Source organism: Phodopus roborovskii, unplaced genomic scaffold (assembly GCF_943737965.1).
Source record: "Phodopus roborovskii unplaced genomic scaffold, PHOROB, whole genome shotgun sequence".
NCBI lineage: Eukaryota > Metazoa > Chordata > Mammalia > Rodentia > Cricetidae > Phodopus > Phodopus roborovskii.
Window position 1 is genome coordinate 7,251,718 of NW_026126525.1, and position 22,567 is coordinate 7,274,284.

Consider the following 22,567-nt stretch of genomic DNA (forward strand, 5'->3'; position numbering starts at 1 on the left):
TCTTCAGGGAAAACATGGCAAGGAAAACATTATCACTAATTCCTGGGGCTTGAGGGTGGTCCTTAGGTTCTCTAGGAGGATCAAGACAGGAGAAATGCTATGTGGGAGTTAGATGGAGAGGGTGGGTGGGACACACTAGGTAGTGTTTGGTGGCTTATAAAAGGTGTTCCCTTCACCTAGACCGCCTGTCACCAGTTAGCCAGATCCTTAAGATGTTACAACATCTTACAGAAAAATTTAAAATGTGATGAACACAGCTCTGCAAAACTGTCCCTTTCTTTTTGAGCTGTCTACCCCTACCCTTCACAATTGTACTTCATCTGTTTATTGTCAGGGGTGGTCAGATCTAGCCAGCTACTTGTTTCTTATGACTTACAGGTAATAGCTTGAAAAACTCAAAAGAGGAATTATATTTTCTGACATATGGAAATGATGTAAACCATAAATAAAGATTTAAGGGACCAGCCATTTATGTGTTTCTTTTGTGGCTGATTTCTGCTACAACCGTAGTGTTTTAGTTGTGGCAGAGACCATATAGTCCCAAAGCCATATATTTACACTTTATCCCTCTATGAAAACTTTACCTGATCTAAGGAGTTCTTTTGTTAAAGTTTTCAAAACTGCTATCCTTGTGACATTAGATACCTAGGTATGGCCACTGATTTTTTTTTTTTTAAGTGTTCTTAAGTCTGGAAATGTGATTCTAAGGTGGTTTAAAGAGAGGACTATGTTTTATTCTCCAGGTGAGCTAGAGGTTCAAACCATGTGGGAACTTTTATGAAATCTGAGTATTTCTCCCATTTGTGCCCCTTGAGTATGTGGCCATCACAGCAGTTGAGTAGATACATTTACAAGTTGTATAGCTGGCTGGAAGCCTTCAGAAAGGCAAGCGTAAACAGCTCCAGGCAGTGTCCCTGGTTCTGTTGAGGCTTGCCAGCCACACATGCCAAACCTGTGGGGCTTTGAACTGGGGCCCAGCTGAGATCTGGCAGAAGATGGTGTAAGTAGATAACAGGAGCATGTCTGTCACTACTTGAAATAACCCTTGCTTTTGAGGACATAGCCCAGTTCAGTAGGGGATGGCCTGTTTTCCATATCTATCAAAGATACCACAATTAACAACCTGTTTTCAAGTTTTCCTTGGAAGGAAGGTTTTGCAAATTCGACTTCCCTTTTACAGAGCTGGAATCTGTTGTTTCCAAGTCTACCTCCTTCCTAGCACATTGGGGGACATTCCTGTTCTTGCTGCTGTCCCCTGCTCCTTGTGTAAGGTCTCCAATGTTAGACGTTCAGCTGCTCGAGTACATATCAAGCTGTAGACTATGAGTGGTCTCCACCATTCACAGTGCCTTCTGCTTCCCCTGTGCTCCTCAGTACAAAGCAATGCTTGCCTGTGTTCCAAAGCACCTTCGCCATCCTAAGGGAAAGAGAATGCCAGACTAAGGATAAAGCAGCTTGGGCCAATTTTCTGCTATAGCTAAGGGTTCAAAGGAATTACTGAATGTATTTCCTGAATATAGCGACCTGGAAACTACTGACTAAACATAAAAATCAAAGATATGGCAGCAGTGAGTCCACTGGCTTTATCTACCCTTCAGAAGTGGGAAAGGCAAAGCTTTGGCCAGACTTTGGCTTCTAGAGATGAATGGAAAAGTGAGCCCCTTCTGGATACTTCAAGCTAAAGGGTTTTGTGTTTGTTGGTTGCTTGTTGTTGCATGTGTGTGTGTGTGTGTGTGTGTGTGTGTGTGTGTGTGTGTGTAATTAGATGACTGAAGATTACCTTAGTTCTCTGCTTCATGTGATCAAGGTCACTGGACTGAATTCAGTGTTGACAGACATGTTGTAGTTGAAGCCTCATGGTTTAGGAACTGTCATTCAAAACTGAAGACTTGTCCCTCATGTTCTCTTCCCTCCTCTTGACCCCTTCTTTCTCCCAACTCCCTTTCCACTCACTGCCCACCCCCCTTCTCCCAATATGATCAGGAGATCTTGTCCCTTTCCCCTTCTGTGGGGGACCTTGTATGTCTCTTTTAGGGTACTCCTTGTATACTAGCTTCTCTGTTGGTATGAATTGTAGGCTGGCAATCCTTTGCTGTATGTCTAAAATCCATGCCAGGAAGATTGAGTTGGGGGAGGAGTAGAGGAGAGGAAGAAAAGAGATACCATAATAGAGGGAGCCATTATAGGTTTGAAGAGAAAACTGGCACTAGAGAAATGTCCAGAGACCTACAAGGATGACCCCAACTAACAATTTGAGCAATAGTGGAGAGGCTACTTTAAATGCCCTTCATTGATGATGAGATTGATAACTACCTTATATGCCATCCTAGAGCCTTCATCTGGTAGCTGATGGAAACAGAAGCAGATACCCACAGCTAAACACTGAGCCAAACTCCTGGAATCCAGTTGCAGAAAGGGAGGAGTGATGAGCAAAGGGTTCAAGACCAGGCTACTAAAACCCACAGAGACAGATGACTTGAACAAGGGGGAGCTCACGGACCTCAGACTGATAGCTGGGAAACCAGAATAGGACTGACCTAGACCACCTGAACATTGGTCTCAGTTAGAAGGCCTAGACAGTCTATGAGACCCCTGACAGTGGAACCAGAATGTATCCTTGGTGCACAAAAGGACTTTGGGAGCACATTCCCATGGAGGGATACTTCCTTAGTCTAGAGACATGGGGGGAGGGTCTAGGCCCTCCCACAAATGGCAGATTTTGATGATCCCTCCTGGAAGGCCTCATCCTCCCTGGTGAGTGGATGGGGAATGGGATGGGGGGACATGGGAGGATGGGAAGGATAGGGACCTGGGAATGATATATAAAAAAAGAATAAAACAAAACAAACAAACAAAAACTGCAGACTGGCTCTATGTGAAATAGAGCAACACTACAGTTCTGTACTTAAGAACCAACGTGTTTTAGAAGATTCTTCCTCCTCCCTCCCTCCCTCCCTCTCTTCCTCCCTCCCTCTCTTCCTCCCTTCCTCTCTTCCTCCCTTCCTCTTAGTTCAGTGAAGAAATTCCCAGGTAACTGATTCCCTCTTAATACTGGTAGCCAGCCATAGGCGTCACTCCTGCACTCAGCGAACCTCTGCCTTCTTTCTACGCAACTGTGTATGCGTAGTTGGCAGTATGTGGCAGCTCTTAGAATGCTGTCAGCTGTGGCCTTGTCCACCTCAGCCCTTCTGGAGAAAAGTGTGAAGACCCTGATTGAGGGACCTGAAGGAGGCAGACACTAATTAGAATAAAGAGTGAAATTACAGTTACATGCCCCTCAGGGGACGCCACACTTGCCTTCTACTGTAGCCAGAGTTTGCTTTCTTTCCCTGTCCACCTACACTGCTTGGGGAAAAGAACGTGTGAGATCATTTGTCTCTTGATGACTCATTGTGGGAAAGTAAGTTTAGTAGAAGGTATTTTCAATTCTGTTGAGACAAGGTGGTTGGAGGACCGGCATTGTGTTTTGTTTCTTTCAAGTGATGAAGAATCCTGAGTGCAGATGGGTGGTGATATGGAGATAATGTGTGCTGGGTAGACATCCATATGGGAAAGACAATGATTAGTCTGGTTACCATCAGGGAGTCACAGATTTCATTTGCTTTAGTTAAATAATTAACATATCTAGTGTTGGGAAATTAAATCTAAGTGATTCTAATGTAACTATCATGGGTGCCACTGCTCCGACAGAGACTGGCAAAGAAAACCCAAGCTAGTGTGTATGTGTTTTAAAAATGGTTAAATTGTTAATACTCCACAGTGGTCATTAGTACATGACTTTAAGTCCACCCTTAACAATACCCAGCAGAGTGACGGATACAGTTTAGGGCTGTGGGGTAAGTGTGAAACACCTTCTAGGCAAACACTGGGGCAGGACTGAGGAGTAATCAGTGAGCCTCACTCCAGGCAGTTTCCAGGGACTGTGGGGATGTTCCCGCCTCTGAACTTGAAGATATCTTTGTGAGTAATGAATGGGTGGGGACTAACTGAAGCGGAATGGACAGTTGAGGGTCTAATGCTCTTTAGACTGGACTTCAAAGGAGAATTAGCAAGAAGCTGCAGCTTTGTGTTTTGTTTAATTGTGTTTGTAGAGGGGAAGGGTGGGAGATTAATCGCTGCTACTGGGCAGCAGACAAAGGCATGGCAAAAGCTCTGTTCACCCCTCCAGCTGCATGCCACGAAACAAGAAGAGTTCTTCATAGAAAACAGTGGTTGTTACCCAGCCCAGAAATAGAAAACAGGCGTATGCAAGGCCCGTTCTATAATTTCAAGGTGCTAGACAGAAAAAGCACAAGGACTACACAAATGGCTTTTTGTATGGAATTCATCTATTGTCACAGAAACTGTTAGAAGTGAGCTCGGTAATATAGATACATAAGTAAAAATCATAAAGTGCCTGTTCACACCTAGTCATTGGCAAAAAAGCCATACTTTGGCTTACCAAGAGCTAGAGAAGTGATGGTCCCAGTCCTGTCCTGAATTTGTCACCATCCTTTGGGGGACACAATATGGCCACTTTTGAATGCTGCCTGGATGGAGGTGGGTTGTTGAATATGACAGGTGTGCTAGACAAATTCCTCTTACCCAAGGAAGGCCGAGAGGGAACACATCACCCCTGGATGATGAAGAGTTGTCCTTGTGGGTAAGTACTCACCAAATTGTAACCTAGCTAGGGCTCAGTTACAGAATAGATCAAAGGTGGAAAAAGACACAGACACAGTCCCCCAGATGGCGAGGGATATGGAAATAACTTTGGGTGAGTAAGAGCTCTTGGGAAGAGGTGAGGCATTAAAGTATATCTGAGCATCTGAAACAGTCAAACTCGTTTAAAACCTAATGAGAAAACAATGAAGCCAAGAGACCGGTTCTCCTGGGAACTCACAAACTATTTGCTATTAAATCAGGTATTAGGCAAGTGAATAGAATTAGATAATGAAGATGCTTCTTTTCAGTTATAGTAACTTACTGAACTGAACCCATGGATGCTGTAAAATACTAAAAAATAAGTATCAGCCCTGCTCTCTGCCCATCCAAAAGGTAACAAGGCCATTGTTAAGGGTAAAGGAGAGCTGGGAGCCGGATAACCCAGGGAATTCTCAGCCTCCCCCATTATGTGTAATGTGGTATGAGATAGGTGCAGGCTCACTGTTAGTGGCAATGCTGGTGTTGGCGGTGATGGCGGTGGCGGCGGTGGTGTGTGCACTAATAAAGGCCAGAGGACAACCTTGATTGTCCTTCCTTAGGCGCCACCCATATTATATTGATTTTGGAACAAGGTCTGTCACTGGACTGGGGCTCCTCAGCTTGCAAGAAATACCCAGAGATTTTCTTTCTCTACCTCCCTGGCACTGGGATTATAATTGTGGGGCACATGCTCAGGTTTTTAAACAAAAAGATCACACACAGGTCCCCATGCTTACAGGACAAACAAGTTTCTGGTTGATCCATCACCTCAGACCAATGTTTTTCTATTTTTTGAAATTTACTTCTGCAGTTTTCAAAAGTAAACTTAATAGATGACAATGACATCCTCTTGCAATGTCAACAGGCTGGAAACTCTGGCTAGGGTATTCCTACACAATTAGTCACAGAGATTAATCTAGTTCTGCTGTGATGACCAGCTATAGAGTGGAATAAATGTGATATTTTAGCTCTACCTGTAAGTTTTATAATGACGTGTGCAGGTCTGTCACCAAACTATTCCTCCTCACAGAATACCCGTATTTAGAGAGTTCAGCACATGCAGAAAGTTCTTCAGTTTTTTCACATTATGTTTTTCAGACAACACTGTCAATATTCTAAACCTGATTTATTGTTACCTGTGGGGAGATGAAATTATGAAAAGACTCAAGTATACTAACTAGCTGTAGGGACACCATAGATTTGGACAGAGATCAGAATTACAAGTTAAAGTCCAATTCCTTTAGCGATGAACAGAGCATTTGCCTACCAAAGGCCTGTGGCCACGGAGAAACAAGACTTATAACCCATTGCCCCTTTCTCTTTTTTGTCTTCCCCTTTGTTCCATCTCACACAATGTTCCATTTTAGCCTGAGCATCCTGCATTGCAATTCCATGCTATTCTCACATAAGGTCTTTACTGTGTGTAAAGTCTTACTTTGCTTTCCATTGCTGTGATAAAACACCACGATCAAAACTCATCATTGAGAGAAACCAAGGCAGTAACTCGAGGCGGGAACCTGGAGGCAGGAACTGAAGCAGAGACCATGGTAGATGCTACTTAGTGGCCTGCTCCCCAGCAAAGTTTCTTATATATCCGAGGACCACATGCCTAGGGATGGTGCTGCCCAGACTGGGAAGAGTTTTCCCACATCAATTAACAACTAAGACAAACCCACAGACATGCCCGCAGACCAACCTGATAGAGGCAATTCCCTAACTGAAGTTCCTTCTTCCCAGACAACTCTAGTTTGTGTCAGGCTTACAACCAACACAACTGCCAAACATCTCTTTTTTAAGCCTGATTTATTTATCACCTTCGGTTGTATCCCATCTTAAGGTAAAGTGCATGGAAGTTTGAACTATATTCGAAAATCAATAAATACAGTTAAACACACCTCTTAGGAATATGATCTATTCTTGAGGACCAACCCACATCAGGATGAACTACAGACGATGCAAAGCAAATGATACCATCTTTGTTTTGGAGACAGGTATATGGAGGTCCAGAGAGTTTTTGTGACCTTGTGCATGTGATCTAGCTCATCCATGAAAGGACCAGTACTGAAGCCTGATTTCAGTTCTTTTTTTCTTTTTTAAGATTTATTTATTTATTATGTACACAGCGTTCTGCCTGTATGTATCCATGCATACCAAAAGAGGGCACCTTATCTCACTACAGATGTTTGTGAGCCACCATATAGTTGCTGGGAATTGAACTCAGGACCTCTGGAAGAGCATGCAGTGCTCCCAACCCCTGAGCCACCTCTCCAGCTCTCAGTTCTTCCTTAAAGGCCCATGTAAATGAAAGTCATCCTGGAACTCAGTCCATCTGATGTTTCTTCCAGTAATGGGATACAGACATTAAAAGTCAAGGAGCAGAAAACTGCTAGTATGGCCCGTTGGTGGTGCACTTGTCTTGCACACATGAGGGACAAGGTTTCAGAGATGCCATCCCACAGCAAGTTAAGACAAGGCATAATGACACTAAATAGCCTATAGGACAGCAGACACAAGGTACATGGGAAGAGAAAATCACTTATTTTATCAAATATATACCACTGGCCACTTACTGTCCTTCTCTAATTATTTACCAGTCTTAACATACTGGGCTTCCCCGGTACTCACTATGAAGACCAGGGTGGCCTTGGATCTGCAGCAGTGTTCCTGCCTCTGCCCCCTAATTTGCAGGGTTTACAGGCATGTGCCACAATATATGCCCATATGTCACAATGTATGCCTCCCCCCCCCCCCCCCCAGTTAACATGCCGAATAGTTCCTACTTCCTCATGGCTAGGCCTAGGGTAGGTTCTACTTCTCTTTACTTGCTTTAAAGTCAGGTAGAGCTCTGTGATTCCTTTGTCCCTTGACACGGGACTGGAGTGACTTCACTTTGCAGCAGAAGCTCTGCAAGCCAGTCTCTGGTTCTCTCTGGGTCTGCTGTTCTGCTGTTCTGCTGAGCAAGAGGATCAAGAGAGGGCTGTGGATAGCCTGGGTACCCTGAGTCCTGGGGGAACTCCCTGAGCAGAGCTCACTCCTCATTCAAATTGAACACTGTGAGTGAGGGTGAGATTCCTGTGGGTTCGATACTGAAACACAGAGGTTGTTGTTATGAGGTGAAGTAACTTGTTCTGGATGACAGAGCTCTCAGGTCTGTGTCTCTTACGGACTATTCATCTTAATAATTAACATTCTGAGTTGTTCTGCCAATCACAGAGGTATCCTTGATTCATTATTCATCACCAGTCCTGAAGACTACATCTCCAAGTCTCTTTAGACACTGACCACTGTTCACCACATCCACAGCTCTTGATAGGTCAAGACAGCACCATCTTCTGTTGGATTCCCACAGTAGTGACCCAGATTTTGACTTCTTGTGAGGGTGCACATCAGATCAGGATTCATTTACATTGCTGATACATTGCTTGTATTCTGATGATGGTTTATTATCCTTCAGAGGGAACTACAAGGTCGAATGAGATCCACACTTGTTGCCTCTCCATCCCCATCTCTTCCCTTATGGCCCCACCTCACGATCGTTCATATTCCAGATCCTGCCACTTGGACTGAGCTTTCCAATTCCTATGCTTACAACAATCCTCCCAGGAAAACATCATGCCTTATTTCCTTTTGTCATCAGCCCTCTGCCCGCAAGTCTCCTCCATGAAGCTTTCTGATCCCTTCTCCATCGCCTAATCTCTCCTCAGCATCTGGGCTGCTTTAGAGGAAGAAGACAAACTATTATGACAGCATGATTAAGTTCTCTACTAAATTCCGTTTAATAAAGGGGCTTTAAAAATTATTATTTTGGGTTAAACTGCAAAGAAACGGGCTTCCTTGTGACAGTTGCATATACATGCATAATTCTACTTTGTGATTATTAGCCTCCCAAGTGCTGTCCCTCTTACTCCATCTTGTCCTCTTGCTGGAACCCTTCTTCCTCCTGAATAGCCCTGCTCTCTCTTCATGACACAGAGCATCAGTTACGATTTCTTTCTTCTCCCTCCCCATTCAATCTCTCCTTTCTCCCTCCCCTCCCCACTAGATCTCTCTCTCTCCTCTCTCCTTCTCCTCCCCATTAGTTCTCACATCCTCTCTCATAACCATGTCATGTGTGAGTCTATACAGTATGCATTTACATGTCTACATCTGTACATATTTAAATACAGATTCCTTATTGAAAGAAAAAAATTACTGTTTTTTTCCCCCAAGCCTGGCTTATTTTCACATATTGATTTCTAGTTCTGGTTTCCTAAAAATTCCATTTTTTATTATAGAAAAAAATTTCATTATGTATATACCATACTTTGTCTTTTGATTTGTGGATGGACATCTAGACTGGTTCCATATCTCATAAATTCTTGATTAATTTCATTTCCTTTAGCTTTTCTATGAAATGGAAACTGTAATTATTCTTACTTAAGAACTAAAGAAGCTATGGCTTAGCTATATTAACATTTGTTTAAGGTCACAAAACTGGTGAGTAACAGAATTCAGATTTATCTGACTCTGACCCTTGAAAATATGATCTTGCTTGCCATATAATTTTCTCCCCATTAGGGACATTTCAAGTGCACATTAAAAGTTGATTTTGGCAATCTTAAAAATAAGTATTTATATTACTCTGTGAGCAAATACATTTCCATGGCATCATAACAGTTAGGAGAGTTTTAGCTTGCTGGGTGGCAGTCCCCACAGGATGGAGACTCATGAGTTAGTGTCCACCTGGACACGGATGTATAATGAGGTGACAGGCTTTTGCCTCTGCCCTTGTCTTGCTCTCATTTTTCTGCCCCTCTCTTATTAATCAGGAAAATGATTGGACAGCTAACAAACTGATAGATCAGTACTGGAAAAGAAGTTTCCTTTTGTGACAATAATGAATAAAACAAGGTTAAGAGCTTAAGCCTGATAGATTGAATTTAAAACTTCAGTTTAGGTCCAAATCCCAGTGTCGTTAATTCAAGAGGAGAAAAACCAGGCTCCAAATCTCCATGTAAGGGAACCTGGTGGTTTTAACTGATTGCTCTCTTCATGTGGACCCCTTAGGGTGACACTACACCAGTGTTTTCAGCAAACATTTTAGTCTCAGTAAAGAAAACAAACAAACAAAACGTGATTCCGCTGGAGGAAGAGGTCAGTTGACAGGCACATATCTCCTATCAGCTTCTAGTTTCAGTTTTGAGTATTAGGCCCTGAGAGGACACTGTCAGACTTCAGAGTAGCAAGAAGATGGTAAATCATGTGACTCAAAAGCATGTGAGAGACTCTCTGGATGCAGAGCTGTTGACACTCACACCTTGATGGGAAATTAACTCTGCTGTGTGAAAAGGCAAGACTGGTACCAGTAAGAAAATTAGAAAGAGGAATTTTCAAGTCAATGCCAAAAGTTTCCTAATCAACAAATATATTCTTCATCCCTAGTGGTTACAGAATACATACCAGTAGATAGCAACAACCTTACCCTTATGCTCTAATAGTCATTGACCCATGGGGGTAGGATTTGTTCAATTATAGATGTTGACTTGCTTAATTGTAATTATTGGCATTGCTATGAACAGACATCAGTAGCGGCAGAGAGGAAAGGGTGATTAATCTCTTTCAAGGTGGTCAGGAGCACTTGATAGAAAGGATAGTTAAGTATAATTTACAAATACAGTAAGAGTGTCTCTAGGGAATAAATGCTACAAAATTGTGTCTAAAAGGAACCAGAAATGAGCTAAGAGCATCGTATAAAAATGTGAAGAAGCCAAGCAAGGAGGTGTGTTAAGCAAATTTCCAGATGGAGCTCAATTGCCATGGGAATTCTGGAACACATGGTACAACCCAGAATTTGCTTGGCTTTTGTACCTGAACCCCCATTAGTTGGTTATGAGCTTACCTTGATGAAGAAAGGTCAAAGATGGAAAACTACTTTGTAGTGAGATAGTCCTTCTCTGGCACTGACCACACCCATTGGGGGGTGGAGCCATGGGTGGAAGTGACCTATGGAAGGAGGTCAGAGGGGGCCAGGAAAGGCGCTCTTTCTGGCGTGACTCGGAGAGGATCGGGTTGAATTTCCTGGTGTTCATCTGTCTAGGTTGTAAGTTATTTCCCCCTGAATAAACATCTATTCGGCCTATTTGTTTATCCTGATCCTTATTTACCGCGATACTACTAGCATATTGGTGCTGGAATTCTCTAAGGACTATATGTATAGGGTATGAGCCTTTAGCATCAAGACACGTAGAAAGAGCTCAGAGGATAGTTACATGACATAGAAGACTATGATGTTTCTAATAGGAGCATCAACAGCATCTTTCATAACTGACATGAAAGAGTCTTCCATCAAAACAACTAACCAGCAAAGGTACAGAGAGAATGCCTACTTAGTGGGACAGACACAACTTCACAGGAACACAAAGGATGACCAGAACAGAAGCAAGAAGAAGGCCAAGAGCTAACTGGTAGAAGACAAAATCCCCTAGCAAGCCAGCTCAAGAGAGGCAGCACTCTCATGGACATCTTGTTGGAGAAAAGACAGTGCCATGATGCTTCCAGGAAGCAGGTTCTGGAATGCAATTCAACATCCTGGTGATTTGAGCATTTTACAGTCAGAATGTAATGGGTTGCTACTGGTAAATCTAATTTTCCTTGTTTAAATTTCAAGGTAAAGAAATCTGCTTGATCTCTCTCTCCCCCCCCCCCTGTGTGTGTGTGTGTCTGTCTGTCTATCTGTCTCTATCTCTCTCATTCCACTATGTAATGTAGCATTGGCTGACCTGTAACTCAACATATGTGCTCACAGGAATTCTGCATCCCAAATACATGTTTCTTAACCTTCTGGAAAGTCTGAGGCAGGTGTCTGCCTCAATGTCTACTTCAAGGAGTGCAGAGTAATATAGTATAAGATACACTGAAGATGAGGGAGAGAAATGGCCATGGTCCAGGTGCTAACTGGCTAGGGTAAATGTATGCATCTGATGAAGAAGACCCCTGTCTACATTTTCCATGGCCATGTGAGAGGACTCTCTTGGAATTTGTACCCCAGGTGCTCCAGTTACTCCATCGAAGACTTGGCCTCCAGCCCTCTCAATCCCAGGGGGTCAATACTTTGGGGCGAGTTCAGGAGAGCCATTCTTTTTGTGGTCAACTGGAGTTGTCTGGGTAATGATGGTCTTGTCTGCAATATGGATGCTGTTCAGTCTCTTTGTGTGGTGTCCTCTCTAACTCACTGAGATGAGCTTATTCACATGGATGTCTTCTCCAAGTGTCAAAGAAGATTAGAAAGGACACATTCTCAAGCTCCCCCCCACAACTCTCACATGCTTGTGCACACGCGCATGTGTGTGTGTGTGTGTGTGTGTGTGTGTGTGTGTGTATGACAGTTTTAGCTGCCTTTAAATCACATATTTAAGCCCAAGTCAAGAAGGTCCCCATCTCTCCAAAAAAAGAGATGCAAGGTTACTATATGTCTTAGTCAATGTTCTGCTGTTGTGAAGAGACACTATGACCAAAGCAACTTTAATAAGGAAAACTGTACTTTGATTACATTTCAGAAGTTTAGTCCATTATCATCATGGCAGGGAGCATGGTGGCACTCAGGCAGACATGGAGAGGTAGCTGAGAGTTCTGTATCCGGATCTGCAGGCAGCAGGAAGAGAGAAAGGAGCACCGATCAAGTAGTGCCACTCTCTCATGACCGAGCATTCGAACCTATGAACCCAGGGGGAGGGGAATTCTTACTCAAACCACCACATTATACAAAACTGCCTTTGTATAATTGAGAAATTGTGTTGCCATTTTCAATTTATCAAGTCTTATATATCAAAGAAAGGAACTTGACTTCTGCCTCACAGTCAAGGAGGTCACTGAAGACTTTGTAGCATGGAGTCATGTGGGGAAGTTTGGTGGAGGCCTGTGGGGTCAGGGTGGGGGTGCAGAGGAGGAAGATTGGTGGTGTGACACTGGGGACAGTGCGACAAGCAATCTCGTCTGCAGAGAATAGCTGTCAGGGTGGAAAGAGAGTACAGAACCGAGAAAGGGGGCAGACGGGGCAGCAAGTGTTGATGCTATTGCTGGCATGTTGGTGTGGGGGGCACTCAAGTTTCAGATTAAAAACCCAGCAGGGTGGGGGTGTCCATTTCTGTGGAGGCCTATACCCTCTTTTTCAGGCTGTGCTGGTCTGATTTTCTTCAGAACTACTTCATTACCACTCATTCTCACCTCCTGATTCACCAAGATCATCGGGGCCAGCAGACATAAATCAACTCCGCTTCCATCTTCCGGTGCCCCCCCCCCATCTTCTTATCCAGGTGGCTCATGCCTGCCCCTGGCATGACTGCTTGCCCAGGCTCTTCTGGCTCAAGGCTCAGGCCTCTGCTGGTGGTCCCCATCCCTCTCGCCTTGGGTCCTGTTCTTTGCTCTACAAAAGTTTATGGTTTCTGTAGGAGATTTTCTAATGAGGAGAAAGAAAAGCATTAAGTATATTCAATTCATGTTAGAGATACGCTTTCAAAATGTATGAGTATGACTTGCAATAGTCAAATACTTTATAGTTTAGACATTTTGTACAAATGAGGTGGCCACAAATGAAGAATTTTTTTTTTTCTTCTCTGACTCTGGTTCTGGCTTTAGAACAGTGTGAAAAGTGTTAATTCTCCCTCAGACTACACAACATCCCTCCATTCTCCCCTGATAACTTTGATCTTTTTACCTGAGACAATAAGTTGTGAGTGAGGAGCTCTGGGGCCTGAGGAAGAGGGATGTGCTGGAAGGAGATCAGAGAGTAGACCAGACATGGCTGAGGGGGTGGGAGGGACTCATCTATGTGGAAACATTAAAGCAGAACTTGCTAGGCAGTGACTAATGATATGATAACTGTCTGCAAACACCAAGCGTGTATGAAGAGAGTGCCAACAAGGCATTGCCTCACCCAGCACAGATACAATCTGAGCAGTAGCAAGGCAGACAGAGATGCAGACGGAGCATCCTGAATTATAGGTGCAGGGAATGGAGACTGAAGTGATTTCACAAAGTCTGTTTCCTTTCTGAGGACAACGCGTGCCAATCTGTCCACTCACTCACCCACTTATTTATTCCCTTTTCCCAATAAACTTTAAGCTCCTCACAGAAGCCTCTTTTTCTTGACTTTCTTTATCTCTGAATGGCCTTCCTGAATTCCCTCTGTTGTTTCTTTCCAGCAATGTTTGCCTAAGTAGTGATTGCCAAAGCCAGAGCAAGAGCATGTTACCATGTTAAGTGTGTAAGCTAACTAACACATGTCGAGTGTGGTCGGGTGGGCGAGAGGGATACACAGCCGCCGTGATGTTGTACCTGAAATTACTGTTGATGCCGGAGGCATACCACTTGAGAGAGTGAAGATGGCTCTGTATGGTCCTTTATGGCTCTCCCCACGTTTTCTCTGTCTCCAATGTGACTCTGAATCAATCACGCATCTTGTTACCATCTTCCGGATCCCCAGGTATGACCTATGATCACTGACAATATTGAACATAGTCTCTTCTCAGGAGAGAAAACACAATCAAATCAGGATGAACCGGGGCCCAGGAGATGCTGGGAAAAGAGTTCAAGAAGTTGGGCGATTGTGGAGCCACGGGGATGGAAGGCAGAAAATTGCTGAATTTATTAGGCTGATGGTGGAGAAAGCCTGAGTCCACCTGTGACCCGGTCCTTGCTCCCATGGTGACAGTGACAGCCCAGGGTGCATGTAGCACCCCAAGAGATGACTGCACACCCTTCTTTCAGAAGAACCCAAAATGTCTTGAACAAGATGGATTCGAATGACTCTTATGTGAAAGAGCCTTTACTGCCCCCACGTGGTGAACAAGGGACAGCACAGGAATCAAAGGGAGCTTGTTCTATGCTATAGGAGGCTGGAAGCCACTATATTTGAAAGTTAACTCAGGTTAAAGACCTTTATTTAATTGGAGACGATCAGGGCTTGGAACTCTTTTGAACTCTTTTTATTTTTGTGAGTTCTCAACCAGTTGGCTACCTGATTTCTCCTCTCTCGTATAGTGGATGAGAGGAACATCTTTGGTGAAATGCTGCCATCTTGTGGGAATTGGGAGAAGAACGGTGGCTTTTTCAGGCTTTGTGAGATGCCTAGACTCTCGAAGTCAGAATTCATCTTTAGGCAAAAGTGACTCCAGTTGAACTAACCTTTGGCATTGGTATCTTCCTTTTGCAGAGAAACAGAATATGTGACTTTTGAATTTTAGGTCATTTCTGTGTCAATGCATAGAAATTTCAGCTTCATTCACATCAGCAAAATAAATCAACGCAGCACATGCACGTGTAAACACACACACACACACACACACACACACACACACACACACACACGATTATTTCCCCCTTCTTCACCAAAGCTTCTTATACTTCCCCATCACCTCAAGAGAACAAAAAAGTCTCCATCACACTTGAGTTCACACTGTACTGCTGGCTGTTTCAAAAAAAGGCAGTTCTCCTCTGCCAATGAAGCAGGCAGGCAAGCTTTAGGTTTCCACCCTCTCGCCTCGCCTCCAAACCCAATTCTACAGTCTCATCTCAGTGCTCTGTAGCAGGCTACCTGCTGTGGCCTCTCCCCACTCTCTGCTCCCATTCCCTGGGAAATAAACAGATCAGATCCCACTTTCCTCCCTCCTGTAGATACTCTCATACCCCCTCCCTTAACCCAAATCCATTCTAAGTGTCTGATCCCAACACCTAGAAACATATTTTACCCAGAAACGTCAGTGGCTACACCTGGCAGGAACCCAGAAGAATTCCTTACCAAGCAATACACAGTGGCCACCCCCTCCTAAGAACCATACAGGGCAACAGAAAGCAAGGAATAAAACACTATCCAATAAAGACAAGACCAAGTATCAGCATATAGTTTTATAATCCAAGTGCCTAGATGCCAGCATCAAAGCACAGTTAAAACTGCCAAGACAATATATCTCCATTAGAGCCCTGAGACTTGCCACATACATGAAGCACAAGACAAGGTCCCTAAAATAACTTATGAATATTCTAGAGGCCCTTAAAGAGGAAATAAAAAACCATTTCAGAAATCTATGAAGACACACATAGTGGAAGGAAATAAACAAAACAGTACAAGGCGTGAAAGTGGAAGTAGACTCAATAAAGGCATCTCAAACTGAGGGCAATCTGGCAATGAAAACTTGGTGAACTTGAGGAATTTCAGAGGCAAGCCTCACCAACAGATGCAAGAGGCGGACAAGAGAATCAGGACTGAAGGCACAATGGATGAAATAGGTACCTCAGTCAAAGAAAATGTTAAATCTAAAATCCTAGGAGATCTGGGATACTATGAAAAGACCAAATCTAAGAATAATAGGAATAGAGGAAGAAGAAGAAACCCAAGTCAAAGGCACAGAAAATATTTTCAACAGAACCATAGAATAAAATTTCCCTAACCTAAAGAAGGAGATGCCCTCTGACAATGTATAGAGAGTGAAAGACCTTGGAACACTCAGTCCAACATGGGATGTCCCCATCAAATCCCTCCTCTCAAGGCTGAGGGAACCCAGGAAGAGGAAGAGTAGGAGGGGTTGGAGGACGCCAAGGATGGATGGCACAAATGAACTCACCCAAACTGTGGCAGCACACAGATTCTCCACCAGATGGGGCCCTAGAGCTGACAGAGGTGGACACATGCCCCCTCCCTAACCCAGAAACTCCAGCTGATAACACACTTGCAAATGACAAGTTACTTTTCTCCAAGGCAGCCTCACTGTGGAAACAAACTATTCTTAAGATTACCTCATATCTCCAGCAGTAGATGGCCAACAGAAAACAAAATCAGTGGTATTTTTGGAGGTACCTTGTCTCATAATGTCATGACAGGGTCCCCCTCCCCCTTATCTTTTAAAATTTGTATTTTATTTACATATTTTTATATTACTTTTATTTATATAATAAACAATATATTTATTATATATTTATATATTTAGTTGCCTCCAACTTTTAACTCTACAGGGCCTTTGCACATATATTATGGCTTCTAGGCTTTTGTTTTTATGGGACTCTGAGTGTGCAAATGAGTAAGTCTTGCATCTGTATATGTTTCTTGTCTTTTCTTGGGGTCCCCCACCCCCTTTCTTTGTTCTGTCCTAACCCAGTGTGTTAGTTCTTGTTTTATCCTATTATATTATTATTCCCAGAATCCTGTTTGTCTTGTAATTAGAGACAGAGTGGGTGGATCCAGGCAGGAGGGGAGATGGGGAGTAACTGGGAGGAGTAGAGGAGGTATTATGGCTTCTTCTGGCTCATCTTAAGCCTTCCTTTATTTGAGAACACACCATGCATGTGTGAATGTTATCTCTCTAGCCAAGAAAACAAGCCTCTCAGATGTTCTTGAGCCTAACTCTGTTTCAATGCCTTTGGTTGAGGCTACAATGCTGGTATGAGGTGTATGCAGGGATTACATTAGCTCAGGTGGCATCCCCACCCCCAGGCTATTTATCTGCTCTGTTCTGTTTCTTGATGGACCACTGCAGACTGGAAAACCAGACATTTTCAGACTCTAGGATCACCTTTAAGAATCCATCTGAAATTCAGGGGTCTTGATTTTTTTTTAAGTTCTTTTTAAAGTCAGATTTATTTATTTTATTCTATGTATTCTGTCTGCATATATGGATGCATACCACATGCATGCTTGGTGTCCATGGAGGTCAGAAAAGGCATCAGATCCCCTGGAGTTTGAGTTGTAGATGACTAGGAACCATTGTGGGTGCTGGGACTTGAACTCAGGTCCTCTGTAAGAGAAACACATGCTTCTAACCACTGAGAAATCTCTCCAACCTGAGGAGACTTGATTTTTTTGGGGATCCACCACCAATGTGCCCTTTGACAATGGACAGTGGACAGCCAGCAGGGTTCTCTTCTTTCTCTTGCTCATATCTTAGGATTGTTGCACAGTATATTTTTTCCCATTTTTGAAAACATTACCTGCTTACTTTTAGAAAATGTGTTCAAATGTCTCCCATGTGTGTGCAAACCTCTCACTCTAGTTGACACTTTCATTGTCAAGTGAAGGGTAGAGAAACTGAGGCTTGAGGAGCTAAGTAACCTTACAAGGCCAAGAATCTATGAAAGTCTGGCATCTAAAACAGGTAAATTTGACTCCAAAGGCTATGTCCTTATTTTTTCAAGCCTGGTAGGAGAGTAATTGGAATCTGGTTTCTCCATTCAAGGAGCTTTCAGCCAGGACAAATTACTGTAGGGGCATAACAACTTCAACTTAAAGAGCAGCCTGCAAATTCTGCATACTTGACAAAAGTAGAACATTGGTTGTTATGTTTGGGCCTTTGTTATTGGTGATGCTGTTACCACAGTTACAGTTTGAACCTCTCTCAATTTTCTGAATTAAGATGACAGCACATACAGGTGTCAAAGGCATTCAGGAAACTAATCTTTCCCACAGCTGTGAGGAATGGGCATTGGTGTAACCCTCAGTTCTACCGGCCCCCACCAACTGTGGATTGTAATTTACTTCTCTGTGGTCCAGCAGCCTAGCCCTCTTCTTGTAGCATCAGAGTCCCTTCAAGGTCATACCGCAGGTGCCACCTAAGGGCAAGGGGACAATTTTCAGCTGTGGGAACGAAGGCTTTCAGAACTCCCATTGCAGTGCCTTGAAGGAACCGAAGGATTATGCTCAGCAAATATTAAACCCCAGGCTAGATGCCAGATTCGACATCTCTGAAGCTCCGTGAAAGATCATTACTTCATTCAGAGACAGGCTGTCTCCCAACAAAAACAAAACAATTTATAGCCGAGTTACATATTCCACTCGTAGCTCTCGACTGAGGCATCGCATGCTCAATGTGCAGTCTAGCGACCACTGTGGCTGCCAAACTCCAAAGTGAAGATCCATTGCACCAGATGTATCATTCCCAGGTTCAGAACCGCTGAGTCTTAGCTGCCTGGAAATCTGCTCAGGGAGAAACACCTGTGGTCCCCCACAGGCAATTAAGAAGCACTTGTTGAGGGCATGAAAGCTGCCAAACTGCTGCATTTCAGGAATGAAATCTAGCCCTGTGGAGGGAAGGGACCCCCCTGGCTTGCATCACATTCTTCCAGGCTTAATCTACTCAAGGGGCAAAGTGGAAACAGCTTTCCTACTGCTCAGAGCCAACTGAGTGTGCAAAACAGCACAGGTTGAGGCAACACAGCTGCATTTGTAACCGTGCACCATGGTCTAGAACTTTCCCAAGTGGGTAAGTTTGGGAAACACAGACCTTCAACATAAAGGTGAAATCCCTATTATGTGCATGAAAGCAGGTGAAGCCATGAACTGCAATAATAGCTTGATTAATTTTCATTGGGAAACTGTTTCCTTTGTTCAGGTGAATGGATGAGACTTCATGGACTCGGCATAATCACAGTGAGCAAGTGGCTCTGGAGGGCTGGGCTGTGGGAACCCTCTCTTAGCCTTCAAGTGTGGCCCAGACACAGGGCCTTTCTCTGACCTTTCTTTGGGGAGAAGGCAACTTGAAACTGATTTCACAAACATGGCAAGTGGAGTGTTTCAAACCTGTGCCAGGAAACTTTGAGCCCTGATTGTGGTCTGTGAAGTAAATACTTTCTTTTCTTATTTTTACATTTAAATTCAATTTATTTATAAAATGCAAACATAAGAATATAAAATTTGTGCATATTTATGGGGTACAATATACATAAATATACATAAATACGTTGTATAATTATTAAGTCAGATTAAACTTGTCTATCCCCTCAAATGTTAACATTTCTTTGTGGTGAAACAGTTCAATGCTTTTCTTGTGGCTTTCTGGAACACACACTGCCAGGCCGCTGCGTATAGACGCAGAGCAGGGCTTCTGGTTCACTTCCCCGCCCCCACCCCTTCACCTTCTCTCGGAAACCTTTAGCAACCAGCATCCTTGCCTCATATTCTAAGAAGCCTGTGTTTTTAGGTTTTCAATGTAGATGCAATCAAGCAGCACCTATCTATGGCTGTCCTGTTTCACCGAACATAGTGTGTTCTGATTCGATTCACGGTGTCACACATGACAGGATTTTGTTTTCTCTTATTCTTTCTTACTTTTGGCCATCTAATATTTAATTGTATATATGTACCACTTTACCTAGCCATCATCATTTTAGCAGACATGTGGTTTCTTTCCTAGCTATTATGAACAGTGCTGCAATAAACAAGGGAGTGAGGCTGTCGCTTGGGCGTCTCGATTGCCTTTCCATGGCCCCATTCCTAGTAAGTAATGAGATTGATGGATCATATAGTGGTTTTATTTTTGAGGACTCTGCATACTGTTTCCCGTAATGCTTGTGCTGTTATCAAAACTGAGGTTCACAGTCTGTGCCCCAAGTCAGGCTGGCTACTCAATCAAAAACCCACGCAAAACAATCTGGAGAACCTCACTGCAAAATGTTTTTGATGATTATCCCAGCAAAAGGAAAATAAATGGTAAGGCTATTTACTGCCCTCAATGCACTTGGTAGACTCCTTCCATTTGAAAACTCCGTGTGTTTTTGTTTCTTGAACTGTGTGTATTAGAAATGTTTCTATCTCGCTGTGGTCATGTCTCTGACTTCCTGGTAAGATATTACAATCTATTCTGGATTATAATGCTTTTGTTAGATGGTGGGATGGGACCACCTTTGAGCCTCACCAGGATATGGAGCTGTGAGAAACCTGCGCCTTTGCTCCGTTCTGTTCTCCAAGCAGCCACCATATAGGTGTAGTAAGGAGAAGCAGGCAAATAGGTAAGTGGGAGAAATGTCTATCCTGAAGGAAGTCAGGATGAAGTTAAAGCCCTAGCACACTGGAGTTAGCATAGACAGACTACCTCAGCCCCATCTCACTGGAGTTAGCATAGACAGACTACCTCAGCCCCAGCACACTGGAGTTAGCATAGACAGACTACCTCAGCCCCAGCACACTGGAGTTAGCATAGAGAGACTGCTTCAGAGAGCTGTGCTAAAGCCTCCATGATAGACTCTTTCCCGGGGAAATACAGCAGGTACACACGTGGCACCTCAATAAAGAAAAATAACAGGAAAACCCACACATGCAAAGCAATAAAACCTGTTTATATAGTGCTTATTGAGGCCCATATGCTTTAAAAAGTATTACCTTCTGGGGTACAGAGAACTGTTCTCATGACTACTGATCATGTGGGCTCACCCCTCCTGACTTGATTGTGTTTGTGGAGTTTCCAAAGCTCTGGATAATCATGGGGTAGTGGCTATAGTTGCTGAATGTCCTAATTACATGTGCCTCTAGTCCCTTTGTTCTGTGCTATGAAGGGTTTTCACTGTGTCTGTCATTTAAAAATACCCACTTCACAAAATACTGCAGCTAAGAAAAGGTCCAATAATGCAGAAGAAAAATGGATCGATTTAATTCCTCTGAGCTTAACAGCAGCATGCTCTGAGCTGGCAGGTAAGTATTGACTAAACAGATTGAGAGACTTGGGAAGTCAGACATGCAGAAAAATCCTTGCCCTGTCCCTGGACCATGGTTCCATTTTTCTCAGTGATAATGTAAGGTTATTGGAAGTCAAGCAGCTTGTGGCCCAGCTACCTAGAATCCTTCCTTACTTCCTTAGAAGATGTTGGCTGCCTGAGTGAATGACAAAAACTCATGAGAATAGGGAGGGGAAAAAATCCCTGGACGTATAGTGACAATAAATAGCAAGAGCTGAGTGACCAGCCAAAGGTGACAGGGACTGGTGTGTGATTTTAACACAGGTAAGGAGGTCATCACCAATGTGAACCATCCTGTGTGCTGAGCAGAGATAGCTTTCCAAATGCTACTTGATTATGTCAGACTGTCTCTTGAATCTGTCTCTCTTTGTGAATCAGTCTTGTCATTTGAGAGAGATACAGCATTAAGAAGGTTCATATTTTATGATTCTTTAAGAGATAGGGGCAACACTCCCTGACTGAATAATGGAACCCAGACAATAGCAAAGACCATTATTCAACTGCAGAAGTAAACTCTACTCCCTGTGAGTTATTTAATGTTGGCTGTGTACATCTTTTGTAATAGGCACTATTCTACTGTGTTACTGTTTCACTCAATCCTCATTGGATCACATGAGGAGTGACCCTCCACAACATTGACTCTTATCTTCCACACTGGCTCCTGATGACTCACCCATTACCATGTCTCTCCTGGAGCATTATGGAACCAGCTGACTGGTTCTCTATCTCTCACCAGACATGGTTCATCCAGGAATGTTATTCTGAAGCCAGTATTGGTCATGGATACCGTAGAAGTCATGGCTCACTTAGACTGGATAAAGATAAGCTTTTCCGGAAACTAGACCAGCCATTGTGGGCACCAGGCTTCCAAGGGTGTTTGAGAAGTATAAGCCAGCTTCAGCTCTACACTATAAGGGTAAAGAAGGTGGCTTCAAAGGCAATCCCAGAGAACCATGGTATGTGAGATCAAAGCACACCCTTTTCAACCAGGAGATAAAGGGAGAGCAACTGAGAGATCATCGGACTGAATGTATAGAAGTCAAGCTTGGAGCTCGAGGTGTCTTGAGGTCCAACTGAAGGAAAAGCAGGCCTGCTGGCTTGACAGATGTGCAGTAAAAAATGGCACCACCCCTTGACACCTTCTGCTCTCAGGTCTTACTTTATGGCTCTAATGACTTTTTAGAATTACTCAAGAATAGCTATGTCCATGTATTTCTTCAGAAGGTATCACTGGAGAGGTCCCACTTTGGACAATGCATTTTCCTGTCTCCTTATCCTCCTGTCTTAGTGTTGGCCTCTATTGCTGTGAAGAGACCCCATGACCACAGCAATTCTTATAAAGGAAAATATTTAATTGGGGCTGGCTTACAGTTTCAGGCTTTAATCAATTATCCTCATGCAGGGACATGGC